The sequence below is a fragment of the Canis aureus genome, chromosome 1 (assembly GCF_053574225.1).
Source record: "Canis aureus isolate CA01 chromosome 1, VMU_Caureus_v.1.0, whole genome shotgun sequence".
In the NCBI taxonomy this organism is placed as follows: Eukaryota; Metazoa; Chordata; class Mammalia; order Carnivora; family Canidae; genus Canis; species Canis aureus.
This window is the reverse complement of record NC_135611.1, coordinates 121527089-121539778: the sequence shown is the minus strand read 5'-3', so window position 1 is coordinate 121539778 and position 12690 is coordinate 121527089.

Here is a 12690-nt window from a genome sequence, read left to right as displayed (position 1 = left end):
TTGTAAGTACATGTCTTTATGAGTCTAGATTTCTTGATATCCTTCAACCAAACCATGTATCACAAAAGATTGAATGCAAAAGCAGATCTGAGACTACGGCTGCCTTTGACTAAACTAGGTGTTAAAAATTTTACAAAAATGAAAAAAAAAATGTTCTTCTCACTATTTTTTTTTATTTTGGTAAATATAGTTACTTTTCATAACCATATGTTATTTGTGTTAAGATAGTATGAGTTTATTTTTTTCTAAGGAAATTAATAAATATTTTGAAGTTAATCAGTTTTAATTTCTAATAAGGGATACATTGATAGATATAATCTACATTTTTTTTTTTAAAGGCTTGAACACCTCTGGTCAGGATGATCATTGTGTATTTTGCTTACTGGTGATTGTTCTAGCCACAGGCCTGCAATGAGATGTGAGGGGAATACTGTCTGGAGGAAAGATTGTGTTGCTTTGAAAGTGCAAAAAGAAGAGGTGGTCTAGGTGGTCTTTCTTCCTCTGCTGGCCGTCATCGGGTCTCTATGTGATGGGCTGACGGCAGGCTTCTTGTAGGACCTTATGCTGATGGATGGAAGGCAGCAAAGTGAAACATAAAAATCACTTGGGTCCTGGTCAACATTGTTGAACTGTAGGATTAACCAGCCCTGGAGCTGTCTTGTCCCTAAGCTTGATGATATTTGAGAAAATAGGGTTTTTCTATTGCTTAAGCCATTTGGGTGGGGGGTTCCCTTCACTTAATAGCCAACAGCGTTCTGATATAGGAATATCCCCCAAACTTTGAACATATAAAATAACTCCTGACCAGGGTGAAGAGTCTTTTTTTTTTTAATCCCTTTTGAATTTTTTTCAGTACAGAGCTCAAATTCACATCTGCCTCAAAGATCATTAGTGCTGCATGCCCAATCTCTTGGTTTTATATATTGCAGTTTGTATGTGGGCATATGATTTTTCCTCCTCATAGCCCCTCTTACCATCCAAACCAGCAGAAAAATAAATAGCCATATAAAAGAGGTGAATGTTATAGACAACAAGAAACTGCCGGGATCTATGCCGTGCTTCCCCCAAAGAGTCATTTCAGTCTATTAGGCACATAATGCATGTTTTAAAAAAGAACCCGTTGTAAATACATATTTGTTTAGATGGACTGCAGCACACAGAGAATCTCCTGGGGAGAGAGGATGTATTTTACAACCTGCCGAAAAAGATCCTGGGAAAGGTAAAATAAGGACAAACAGAAAGGCAGAGAAACCCCCACCCACCCCCTATCCCGACCTCCAGAGGCTGAATGCAAGCCCAGTCCCAGGACGGCACTCTTGGGGATGGCCTGACCTCAGACACTTTGATCTCAGAGGTGAAAGACCCAGGTCATTTGCCTCACTGACCTCTTTGGACCATTCATGCTAAACCCGGGATCTGAGGAGACAGCACTTTGGGCTCATACTGGAAAATGCCAGCACCAGGTTGATGATTAGTACCATGTAGGAGGGATCTTGAGAGAGAAAAGCCAGGTGCCTACTACCGAATCTCAGGCCCTAAGAGGTGCGGGGGGTCCTTTTTTATCTTTATTTCATGGATGAGCCGTTCTTCTGCATTTTGCCAGAAAACATCAGCTTTTGGGTACAACTAGAGTGCCCCATTCCCTTAGGAGTAATTACTCAGATGATGATGTGCACTTCCTGTGGTGTCGCATCAAGAGGACTGTGATGTCAATTTGTCTATTCATCAATGATGCTAAGATTGCTCACCTGGTTAAACCCTAACTTCCCCATCTCTCCATTATACAAATAACCCTGTGATTTTATAATTAGTGAACCATCTGTGGGACAATTCTTAGAGATCATGTAAATAGCCTGCTCCCCAGTGATTTTTCAACCAGCAGTTTTATCTTATTTTTTTTTTAAGATTTTATATATTTATTCATGAGTGACAGAGAGAGAGAGAGGTGCAGAGACACAGGCAGAGGGAGAAGCAGGCTCCATGCAGGGAGCCTGACGTGGGACTTGATCCCGGGACCCCAGGGTCATGCCCTGGGCTGAAGGCAGGCACTAAACCGCTGAGCCACCCAGGGATCCCATCAACCAGTGATTTTAGAACAACCCATGATTTAGTCAATTATTACATTTATGTTTGCAAAATGGTGATTTTTTAAAATTAAGTCATTACTTCTATGATCATTAGCTGGTGTTGATAGGTAAATAAGGAGGTGTCACCATAGACTCCTGATTCTATTTTGGTCAAGTTGCTATAATCCATTATTGCTGATATTCTCTTTGATGCTCAACTTGTCTCAAATTTGGCCACTAGGAACCCCTGGGGCTTCAGGACTTCCTTGCTTTCTGTCATGGGCTGTTCCAGCGTCAGCTTGTCCCTCTTGTCCTAGAGCTGGAACCAGTCACTTCTCCCAGAAGTACTCATTCTTTGTAATGGAGAATGGCATCTGCAAACCAAGATCTGGGTTCTGGATGTTGCTCATTGCTACTGGATGGTCATTGCTTCTAGGCCATTTCAATGGACAGAGCTGGAAAATATAGTGTTTCATTTTTACCTCTTTCCTTATCTTCCTTTAACAAAATCATGACTTCATACAAGTCCCTCCAACTCACTTCCAATACCACAGGCATTTTCCCTGCTTCCTCTAACTCACATTAGTATGTCCTTTCTCAGTGAGAATTCTAGTTCCCAGCAATGCTAATCACACTAATGATATATGGATTTTTCCCCCTCTGAGTTACAGTATGCACACCATAGTTTCAAAATGAGTAATTATTGATAGCACGACCAATACCAACTTGCTAACTAAAGTTCAGGGTGTATCTTTGCAGTGGCCTTGTTCTCTTTGTAGTTGTCTTACCGGTACATTTAATGTCAGTCCAATCACATAAGGAAGTATTAGAAAAATCCAGGTTTGGCTATGTTTCTCAGGATAACTGGCTGGATTCTTTAAAAGTGTCAGTGCTATGGAAGTAAGAAATAAAACAGGGCAGGGGGAGGGGGATAGTTACAAGTTATAGGAGACAAAGAGACATGGTGACCAGATGCAAATGTAAGATCTTTGGATCCTGAAAGAAAAGAAAAAAGCCATAGGGGTATTTTATATTAATTTTAATTTTATTTATTTATTTGAGAGAGAGAGAGAATGAGCACAAGCAGGGGGGAGAGGCAGAGGGAAAGCAAAAGGTAGAACAGACTCCCTTCTGAGCAGGGAGCCTGATGGATTCTAGGATCATGACCTGAGCGGAAGGCAGATGCTTAACGGACTGAGCCATGCAGGAGCCCCAGAAGGTTAATTCTTAAAAAAAAAAAAAAAAATTGTGAAAAACAAAACAAAACAAAACAAACAAACAAAAACAACAAACCCATTGTGTGTTAAAAATCATTTAACAAATCCACTCTATACAATGCCTTTAAAATTGACATTCCATTTCTCAGGTTTGGGGCTCTAATCCACCTGTTTATTGTTTCTGCTTTCATTCCTACTCTGTGGCTTTCTTTTCTGCTTGGTAATTTTTGATTATGAGCTTATTGCCAGGGAGCCTCTCTTCGCTCATGAGAAACCCAGGTGGAGTGTTATGAGGTCATCCTCCCACAGAGGCTTTATGTCCTTGGCTTCTTCTGATGCCCCAGGATTATCACCAGTCCAAGGCAAATTCTATATTAATTTTGGGGAGGTTAATGTTTTGTGATTCCTCTGGAAGTTGCAAATTCAAACTCCAGACAGTTTAAGGTCAGACTTTTGAGTTCTTTTTTTTTTAAAAAAAGGTTTTATTTATTTATTCATGAGACACACACACACACACACACAGAGGCAGAAAGAGAAGCAGGCTCCATGCAGGGAGCCCAATGTGGGACTCCATCCCAGGACCCCAGGATCACACCCTGAGCTGAAGGCAGATGCTCAACCACTGAGCCATCCAGGCATCCCAGAGTTTTGAATTCTTAAGTAAGCTTTTAGACCCAGACTCCTTAATGAGTTTCTGTTTCCTTTCCCTGAGATGGCCTGTGATTTTTTTTTCCCCCACAGAGCCTCCTCTTTAACAGAGGATGCGGCTCTTTGAAGATCTGTGTAGAGGGAGGCATCATGTTTCAAGCCCTATTCATACTGGTCTAGGGCCAGATCCTAAGTCTTCATATAGCTTTTAAGCCTCCAGGATTGCCCTGAAGGGTATTGCCATGGGTCGGATGGTGTCCCTTCAAAACAGATCTGTTGAAGTCCAAACGCCAACATTTTAAAAGGTGACCTTATTTGGAAATATAATCTTTACAGAGGAAATCAAATAAAATTGAAGACATTAGCATGGACTGCAATCTAATATGATTGATGTCCTTGTACAAAAAGGAAACTTGGACACGGAGATAGACACTCATAGAAGGAGGAGGATGTGAAGACACAGAGAATGCAGTGTGAAGACAGAGGATTGGCACGATGCATCTACGAGTCAAGGGACGCTGAGGCTGCCAAGAGCTAGGGAGAGGCATGGGGCAGTTCTTCCCTAGCAGCTTCGGGGGGATCATGGCCCTGATGACACCTCAATTCCAGACTTCTGGCCCGTAGAGCAATGAGACAATACATTCCCATCATTTCAAACCACCCAGTTAGTGGCAGTCGCTACAGTGCTGCTAGGGAGCTGGCTCACACACCTTCCCCTATGTTGCCCACGGCCAAAGAAGGGCCACAGTGTTGGCACCTACTCCCTGCTCTTGACATCAGCTCCCTCTTCACTTCTGACCCCTGAGGATTTCCTTTCTTAAGCTCAGCTTTGTATTTTTAATATTTTTGGATTGTTCTATCTTATCCAGTGTTCCTTTGCATGTGCAGTGGGAGAGATGTCATGTTATCTCATATTCTCTACTTGGGCCCCATCGTTGACCTGTGGGCTGCCGGGAAGCCAAAGGAAAATGAGGCAGACATTTGCAGAATAAGGAGGCAGCCTGGAATGAATGCTTCCCACTAGTGCCACCCTGAGCCTCACCCGGGGGGTAAGGCCCAGAGCGTGTTGCAATGTCTTCAGAAGTGGCCTGGAAACGCCAGGCTGCCAGAGGCCAGGTGAATGACACAGAGAATAGAGCTGGCTGCCTGTAACACATACCCGTTATTTTGGAACCCTCAGACTTCATGGTGTAGCAGTTATTTTTCTTTGATAGCAACCTGGATATTACATCCTTAATTCGACTGTCACATGCAAGTGTCACGCAAACTTAATGCCAAGTGGCAACTGCTCTCCAAGGCCTGAAGAGGCAGGTCACAGCGAAGGAGGGCACGTCTGCCAAAGGGCGGCTGCCGTTTGTGAAATATTGTCACATCCTTATGGTTTCCAAAATAAAAAAAAAAAAAAAAAGGAATTCATATCTTTATGTGAAATCCCTTGATTTTAGAATGTTGGCACTAAGAAAGAATTCAAAAAGATTTTAAAAAGTTCTTTTTTTCAGTCATACAAAATATATGGATAGGCTTGTATCATCAGTTTATAAAACACAATTTGATGATTGCCTTTTCAAAATTACTAGTTATATAACTTTTCTGAAGAGGAAAACTATTCTATAAAACAATGACACACGTTTGCAGTTCTCTTTACACCCCTTTGTCACAAATGGCACATTTCCCTGTGGCAAAAAGCAAATTCTAAATGGTGGCACTTTCGTTGGTCTTTTATTTATTTATTTTTTTAAATACAGAGAAGCTCAAAAAAAATAAATAAATACAGAGAAGCTCTTGACTTTAAAGGCGTGTTTTCCTTTAAGGAGAATGATAATGAATAAAATTAGTTGGAAGCAGACATCGCTTGACCCTCAAGTTCTGAAAACAGACGGAAAACTCAAGGTCAACATAGAAACTCCAAGTTTAATTTATTCGGTTGTTTTTCTTCCTTCTCTCTCTCCAGAACATTCTATATTTTGTTAGCTTCTGTCAGAGAAATATAGCTTCATTTTGATCCACCTCTTTGGGAGGGGGCATTAAGTGGTTGTGATTCTCAGGAGGCCATTCCAGAGAGAATCACCTGCTCACCTGCCTGCTATTGCACCGTGAGGGTTGCCTGGGTGTTGTTTTCTGCTGATAGGAGGTGAACTAACTTGCTACCGGGTTTGAGGGACCAGCATTCCTCCAAGAAGATACCTATTCAGTCACACCTTTGCAATGCTTGGGTTGCGTCATGTTTCGGATTCAGGTCTGCCCACTTGTCCCCTACTGAAGGAGCAAGGGGGGAGCCAGTGACAGCAGCATGGATAGACCGTATTGATGTTGTTGTGCCACTTTCATGCTTGCTGGGTCAAAGGAAGCAGAGAGCTCTAGATAGCCGCCACTCACTTGATCCATCCTGCCTCTCAGATGTGATGCTCACACTGCTCATGCTTCTCGATGTCTGTTTTGGGGCAATGCCTCTGATATGTTTTGTCTTTCCTAATACCCAAGTGTAGTTCACCATTTATCAACCTCGTATGCAATTTGGAAGTTTCTCCATGTTTTCAGCCCAAACTGTCTCTAGCCTGAGGGTTTCATAATCTTTTCCTTTTCGATGAAAATATTTTATCCACAATGCTGAGTTCTCTCAGTACTTTTGCCCATGACCTCCATAGTCCATTGGCTTGCAGGATTTGCTACTCTGCAAAATGGCTATGTGGACTCTACGGGTTGGTGAAGAGTGTGTCTTTAAATGTGTGCCTTCTCCTTTATTTCCATAACCTTCCGTAGGAAAATTCTTCAACAGCTTTTGACTCTCTCTGGCTGTCAGCCTGTCTATCCTCTCACGCCATCATTCTCATAATTCAGCTGGAGTGAGCTGAGTTTTCGAAGACAAAAACTGACCACATCTTGACCGAGGTTTAACCCTTTTATGACTCCATTACATTGAGAACAAAAACCAAAACCTAGAGCATAACACTGAAAGGCCTTCACAATCTATCTTTTATCTAATTTACCAAAATTTTCTCTTGGCATGATGCCTCCATTCAGGCTACATCAAACTATTTTATATACCCCAGGTAGAAGCAACATATTGGACAGGAGGTTTTAGTTCATTTTATAAAAGCTGACTTTATATACTCAAGATCATAGCTTTATAAGATAGAAAGCAAAAGTGATAAAAGTATAGAAAGAATATAATAAATCCTTACTTATACTGAAAGATATTTGCCTGACCTCTCAGAATTCAATAAATTAAGGACATGCAAACTAAAATAAAAATAAGAGTGAACTGTACACTTCAATGTTCACAATGTTGTATATCAATTGTATCTTAATAAATCTAGGAAAAAATTAAAATGAGTAACGTTATAAAAGATTTGAATAATCAATAATAAGCTTGACTATATATGTTTGTATATGTGCACACACTTTTTTTTTAGCAACTAGAAAACTCACTCTAGTATCAAACACACATGAAATACTTACAAAAGTGACCATGCATTTTAGCCACAAGGAAAATTTCCATAAACTCCTCAAATCGGAAATGACATGAATCATAAAAACAGATCACATTAAAAATCCAGACTTCTAAAATAATCCTTGAGTTAAAAAGGAGTTAAAATCAAAATAATAAACTCATGATAAAAACAAGAGTCATGCAAATATTTTTTAAAAAATCTAATGGCAACTGTATGAATTTTAAGGGTATATACTAGAAAATTAAAATGGGTGAAATTAAATGAACCACATATGTAATTCAAGAAGGTGAAGAAAAGATAATAATATAAATCCAAAGAAATAAGGAAAACTTTGATGATAGTAACAAATCCAAAATTTATGAGTTTTTAAAAAAGCATAATTAGCTTTAATATCTGTTTCTCTGAAAACATAAAAAAAGTATCTGACCAGTATGGTCAAAAAATAGTATATACAAAGATATATAATATTAAAAATGAGGAAAGGAATATAACTTCAGATAATGAGGAAATTATAAAATCAAGTGAATGTTATTACATTCTAAAATGTAGCCAAAATAGAAAAAATTCTAGTAAATACAAAAACCAGTAAGATTGACTTAAGTGGACACCCTTAAAAGAGCCGAATTTGTAAAAGAAATTTTTAAATTGCAAAAAAATAAAAAAACTTTCCTAAAAATGGCACCAGATCTAGACCATCTGTAGATAAGTTGTAAGAAAACTTCAATAAAATGGGTAATTCTTATATTTCACAAAAACCTTCCCGACTCTTTCTATAATGGTAATATTTCCCTGACACTAAAAGAAGACAAGAGTAATGTAAAAAATAAAACTTTTTAAAAAATGTATGAGCATAGATACATACAAAAACTCTAAATAAGATATGATCATGAAACTCATTACTAAGTTGAGTTCATCTTGGGAGTGAAAGGTTACAATGTCAGAAATATATTTCTGTAGTTAATGAAATTAAGAGATTAAAATAGATACACCACATGAATAGGCGCTAAGTAAAATTAATCTCTCATTCATGATTTTTAAAAGCTATAGTAAGCTAAGAAATGAAAAAAACTTTTTAAATCAATAAAGCGTTTAAGAAATATAAATTAAGCATGTAAACTTAGGAATATTTTATTTAAATTTGTTAAGAAACTAGACAAGACAATCACTGATGTCCACACCGGTGAATAAAGAAATGCAATTAAGTGAGTAGATAAAATATTGTAACAGAGAGGGGGAATAATCACTATTGAGAATTAATATGTTTACATACTTGACAAATGTAAGTAAATTCCTTGGAGTTATTACTTGAAGGTAGTTGGATACAAGATAAATATATAAAAACAGAATTTCTAAACAACAACATCTAGGAAATACACAGTGAAAATAACCTACTTGATAGCAACAAAACTCATAAAAAAAAAGCTAACGGCATGTGCAGGACTTGTAGAAGCAAAACTATAAATGCTAATAAAGGACACAAAGGAGAGAACATAACTAAAGAGTCCTCTGAGGTAGGAAGACTTGATAATGCAAACCTGTCAAATCTCCCCACATTAATTGTCTATTCAATATTCAGTGCTCTTCTGTCTTGGACTGAGGGCTTCTTCCCCAGGAGGTAAAGCCTGAGACAAAGGCTTGCCTGCTGGGAGTTTATTTTAGGAAATGATCCAGCAGCCTCTGGAATAAAGGGAGTTTCTGAGGAGTGTCACTGGGGCACAATAGTGTCTGATACATGTCCCAATCAAATCCCAGGGAGAGATTTTTATAGAAAGGTGACAAGCAGATTCTGAGCCCATATGGGAGAGACATCACAGAAGAATCCTGAAGACAATTTTGAAAAAAGAAAACTGATGTGGGAGGACAAATTTCTCACCAAATTTCCACACCTAATCAGAGTGTGGCAATCACAACCATGTGATCTTACAAAAGAAAGAGCTCAATGGCGAAACCTGAAGAGGGAAGAAACAGGATCATGTAACTGAGGGTTCAGTTCATGACAAAGGAAGGACTTTGGGTAGGAGAGGAAAAATAGACCAATTACCCACAATGAGGATAGTCGGCTATTCATTCAAAAAATCAGACCTCCGGGACGCCTGGGTGGCTCAGTGGTTGAGCATCTGCCTTCAGCTCAGGGCGTGATTCCACGGTCCCGGGATCAGGATCGAGTCCCACATCGGGCTCCCCGCAGGGAGCCTGCTTCTCCCTCCGCCTGTGTCTCTACCTGCCTCTCTCCCTGTGTCTCTCATGAATAACTGAATAAAATCTTTAAAAAAAAATTAGACCTCCATTTCATGATGTACAAAATTTCAACATAGATTTAAAAGTTAATAAAAACAGTTAAAAGAAAACAATCTTAGGGCCTAAAAAAGTACCCCTAACTAAGGTATGAAGCCCAAAGGCTCTGAACAAACAGGAGGACATACTTGACTACATTAAAACAAAAATCTTCTATAGAAAAGACAAATGATGCATTGGGAGCAATATTTATAACGTATCTTATGACATTCAGATTTTCTAATCAACAGAGAAATTCAAATTAAAACAAGATTGTCCGTTTTTATACCTTAGAATAGCAAAATTTTAGATGACTAGTATATCCTGAGCAGGCAGGGATGTAAAAAATATACAAGGCATCTGAATTTAAAATGTACATGCCCTTCAAACAAGTAATCTTAATTTTGGGAATCTAGTTTACAGAAATATTTCCTTGAATGTTCAAAGACTTATATATGAGATTTTATACCAAAGTCTTATTTGTAATAATGAAAAAAATTAGAAGCATCTTAAATATTTTTAAAGAAATTATAGTATATGCATACTATGGAATACTAAACAGCTGTTTAAAAATGTGTATTGGTTTTGAAATATCTGTGAAATGAATTAAGTGAGAAAAACCAAGATCCAGGACAATATATAGGATATATCTTTACTTCTGTGAAAATCCTATATGTATATTTAATATATAATTAATATATTTATAATCATACATATCACATATATTTATGGAAATGGGTAGAAACAAATGACTGGAAAGATGTACACCTAACTGTTCCGTAGTGCTTACACTTGAGGAGGGGCATGGAGGTGGGGATAGGTATATTTAGGGACTCACACATTTATTCTATGTATTTCAGTGATGCTTTTTTTTTTTTTACAATTTTATGTTGATATATTACTGAGAAAGAGCCAAAAGAAATAAAGATGTGCAATTTTATTATCAAATATCACTTTCTACCCACCTTCACTAAATAAATACTGAACAAATATTTAAATATACCAGGGTGAAGGGGTCTCTAATTATTGACTTGCGGAGGGCACCTCCCCATCTCCATCCCATCTGCTCCCATCCCCATCCGACTGCCTCCGGGCGGGCCGGAGAGGGATATGAGGGTGGGCCCAAGCCCCAGGGGCATCTGGGCTTCTGCAGCCACAGGCAAATACGGGGGACACATGTGCTCAGCAGCCGGGGATGACCCAACTCCAGGCATGCTGAGAGTGCAGGGAGACACCAGAGTGGAAAACATTTTCCTCTTGAGTCAGGACAAGCAGAACATTCCAGGCGCCCTGTGCCAGGGGTGCCCCCAGCCCCAGGTGCTCGCCGCTAAGCTCGCAGCCTCCCTGTAAAGGTTGGCCTCGCCTTTGCAGCTATCCGCAGCAGGCCTGGAGGCTGGCTGAGTGGAGACATCAATGCTGGTGTTTGGACCTGCATTCTGGAGGAGCCCTGCTTCCTGGGGACCCCTAAGCTTAGAGCTCTGTGCCATCCTCAGAGCTTTGGGCAGTGCAGGTGGGTACAGCTGGCCCTTGTCCCATCCTGTGCCACTAACGGAGTTGGGGTGCGATGGGTCCCCAGAGCATCCAGCGCACATTGCATTTTCTGAAAGCCTGACCCATCACCGTTCTCCAGGGCACGCCAGGCTTCCATGCCCAGGCACTGGTGCTCGAGGGCAGGGGCGTCTCAGGGACCTCAGATGTATCACTTCCCCGTTGCAGCTCAGCAAACCTAACGGCCTCGCCTTATGATGAGCTTGGCCAACGGGATGGATGAAACCATACATCTGACCTGCACACCTATCCCAGGGGGAGTTTTCGTGTCCACGCATCGAGCACCAGTAAATTTGCTCAGTACAAATGGAAACACGCCCAGCACCTCAGACTCTTCCTGCAAAAGCTCACTAATAAGGCATTTATAAGTGGAGGAGCTGCAGCGCTGGCCTCTCCGGAAGCTCGTGGTCTTGGATGCACGAGTTGTGCCCATTGCTGGGTCCTGAGCATCCCGGAGCGCAGTGCGATGTCGTGGCCCTCAGCCATGGCCACTTGCAGCCTCTTTGTCCCCTGCAAATTACGTTAGCCTCTCTGAGTCTCTTAGACCGTGTGCCACTTTGCACGGTTGGTGCTCAGATGCCAGCATTCGGAGGTGCCAGTGTTCCCCGACCTTTTAGGAGACCCAGTAAGCGGTGGCCGTTACGGTATTATCCCCAGGCTGCTACTTGCACCGCTGGACCTCCTCCCAGGGTGCAGGCAGGACTGGGAAGGAAGACCCAAAGGGTCAGAGAGCATGCTTTTGCCTCCAAGAGGTGCTCCCAAAAGCAGAGGAACATTCTGGTCCAGTGAACTTGTAGAGCTGGAGGCTTTCAAGCTCTGAGACACCCTCACAAAACAACTGTCTCTCTCTTTCTCACACACACACACACAAAACTTGTTCAGGAGAACTATATGCTTTCTTACATCAGCATCATCCACATAATATTTTATTGAGAATAAACATTTTTGTCCCCAAAATGTGTTCTCCTGGGGAGAAGGGCAGATGGATATTGTTCTCGAGAACGGAGTTGCTGTGACCTCACGCCTCTTTGTGCTGAGAGGCCAGGAGGACAGGGGTTGAGGTAGTGGGGGACACATCTCATGGGACATCTGAACAGCGGGTGCCTGCACACAGGGCCTGGGAGAGCCAGGAGACCTTTCCAGGTCCTGGTGCAGAAGTTGGGGTATTTACTCCATCTCTTTGCTTTTACAGGATTCTTACCATTTTTCCTACAGTATCTTTGGGAGGTACAGACCACTCAACCGACATCACGTTTATGCTTAGTGATCTGAATGCGAAGTGAAGTAACCGGTTCTTTTCTGATTATCTGAGTCTTTCCAGCACTTAACACGCTCCCCGGTGTCCTCTCTGATGTCTCTTCCCACTACTGCTCCTTCCTCTGCCTTAGAGAACCTTTTCCTGTGTTTAAGGCCCATTTGGTAGCTGTGCTCTGTGTAAGGGACCCTCTCCACTCCGCAGGCTTGCTTAGGAAAGGATGGAGCTCA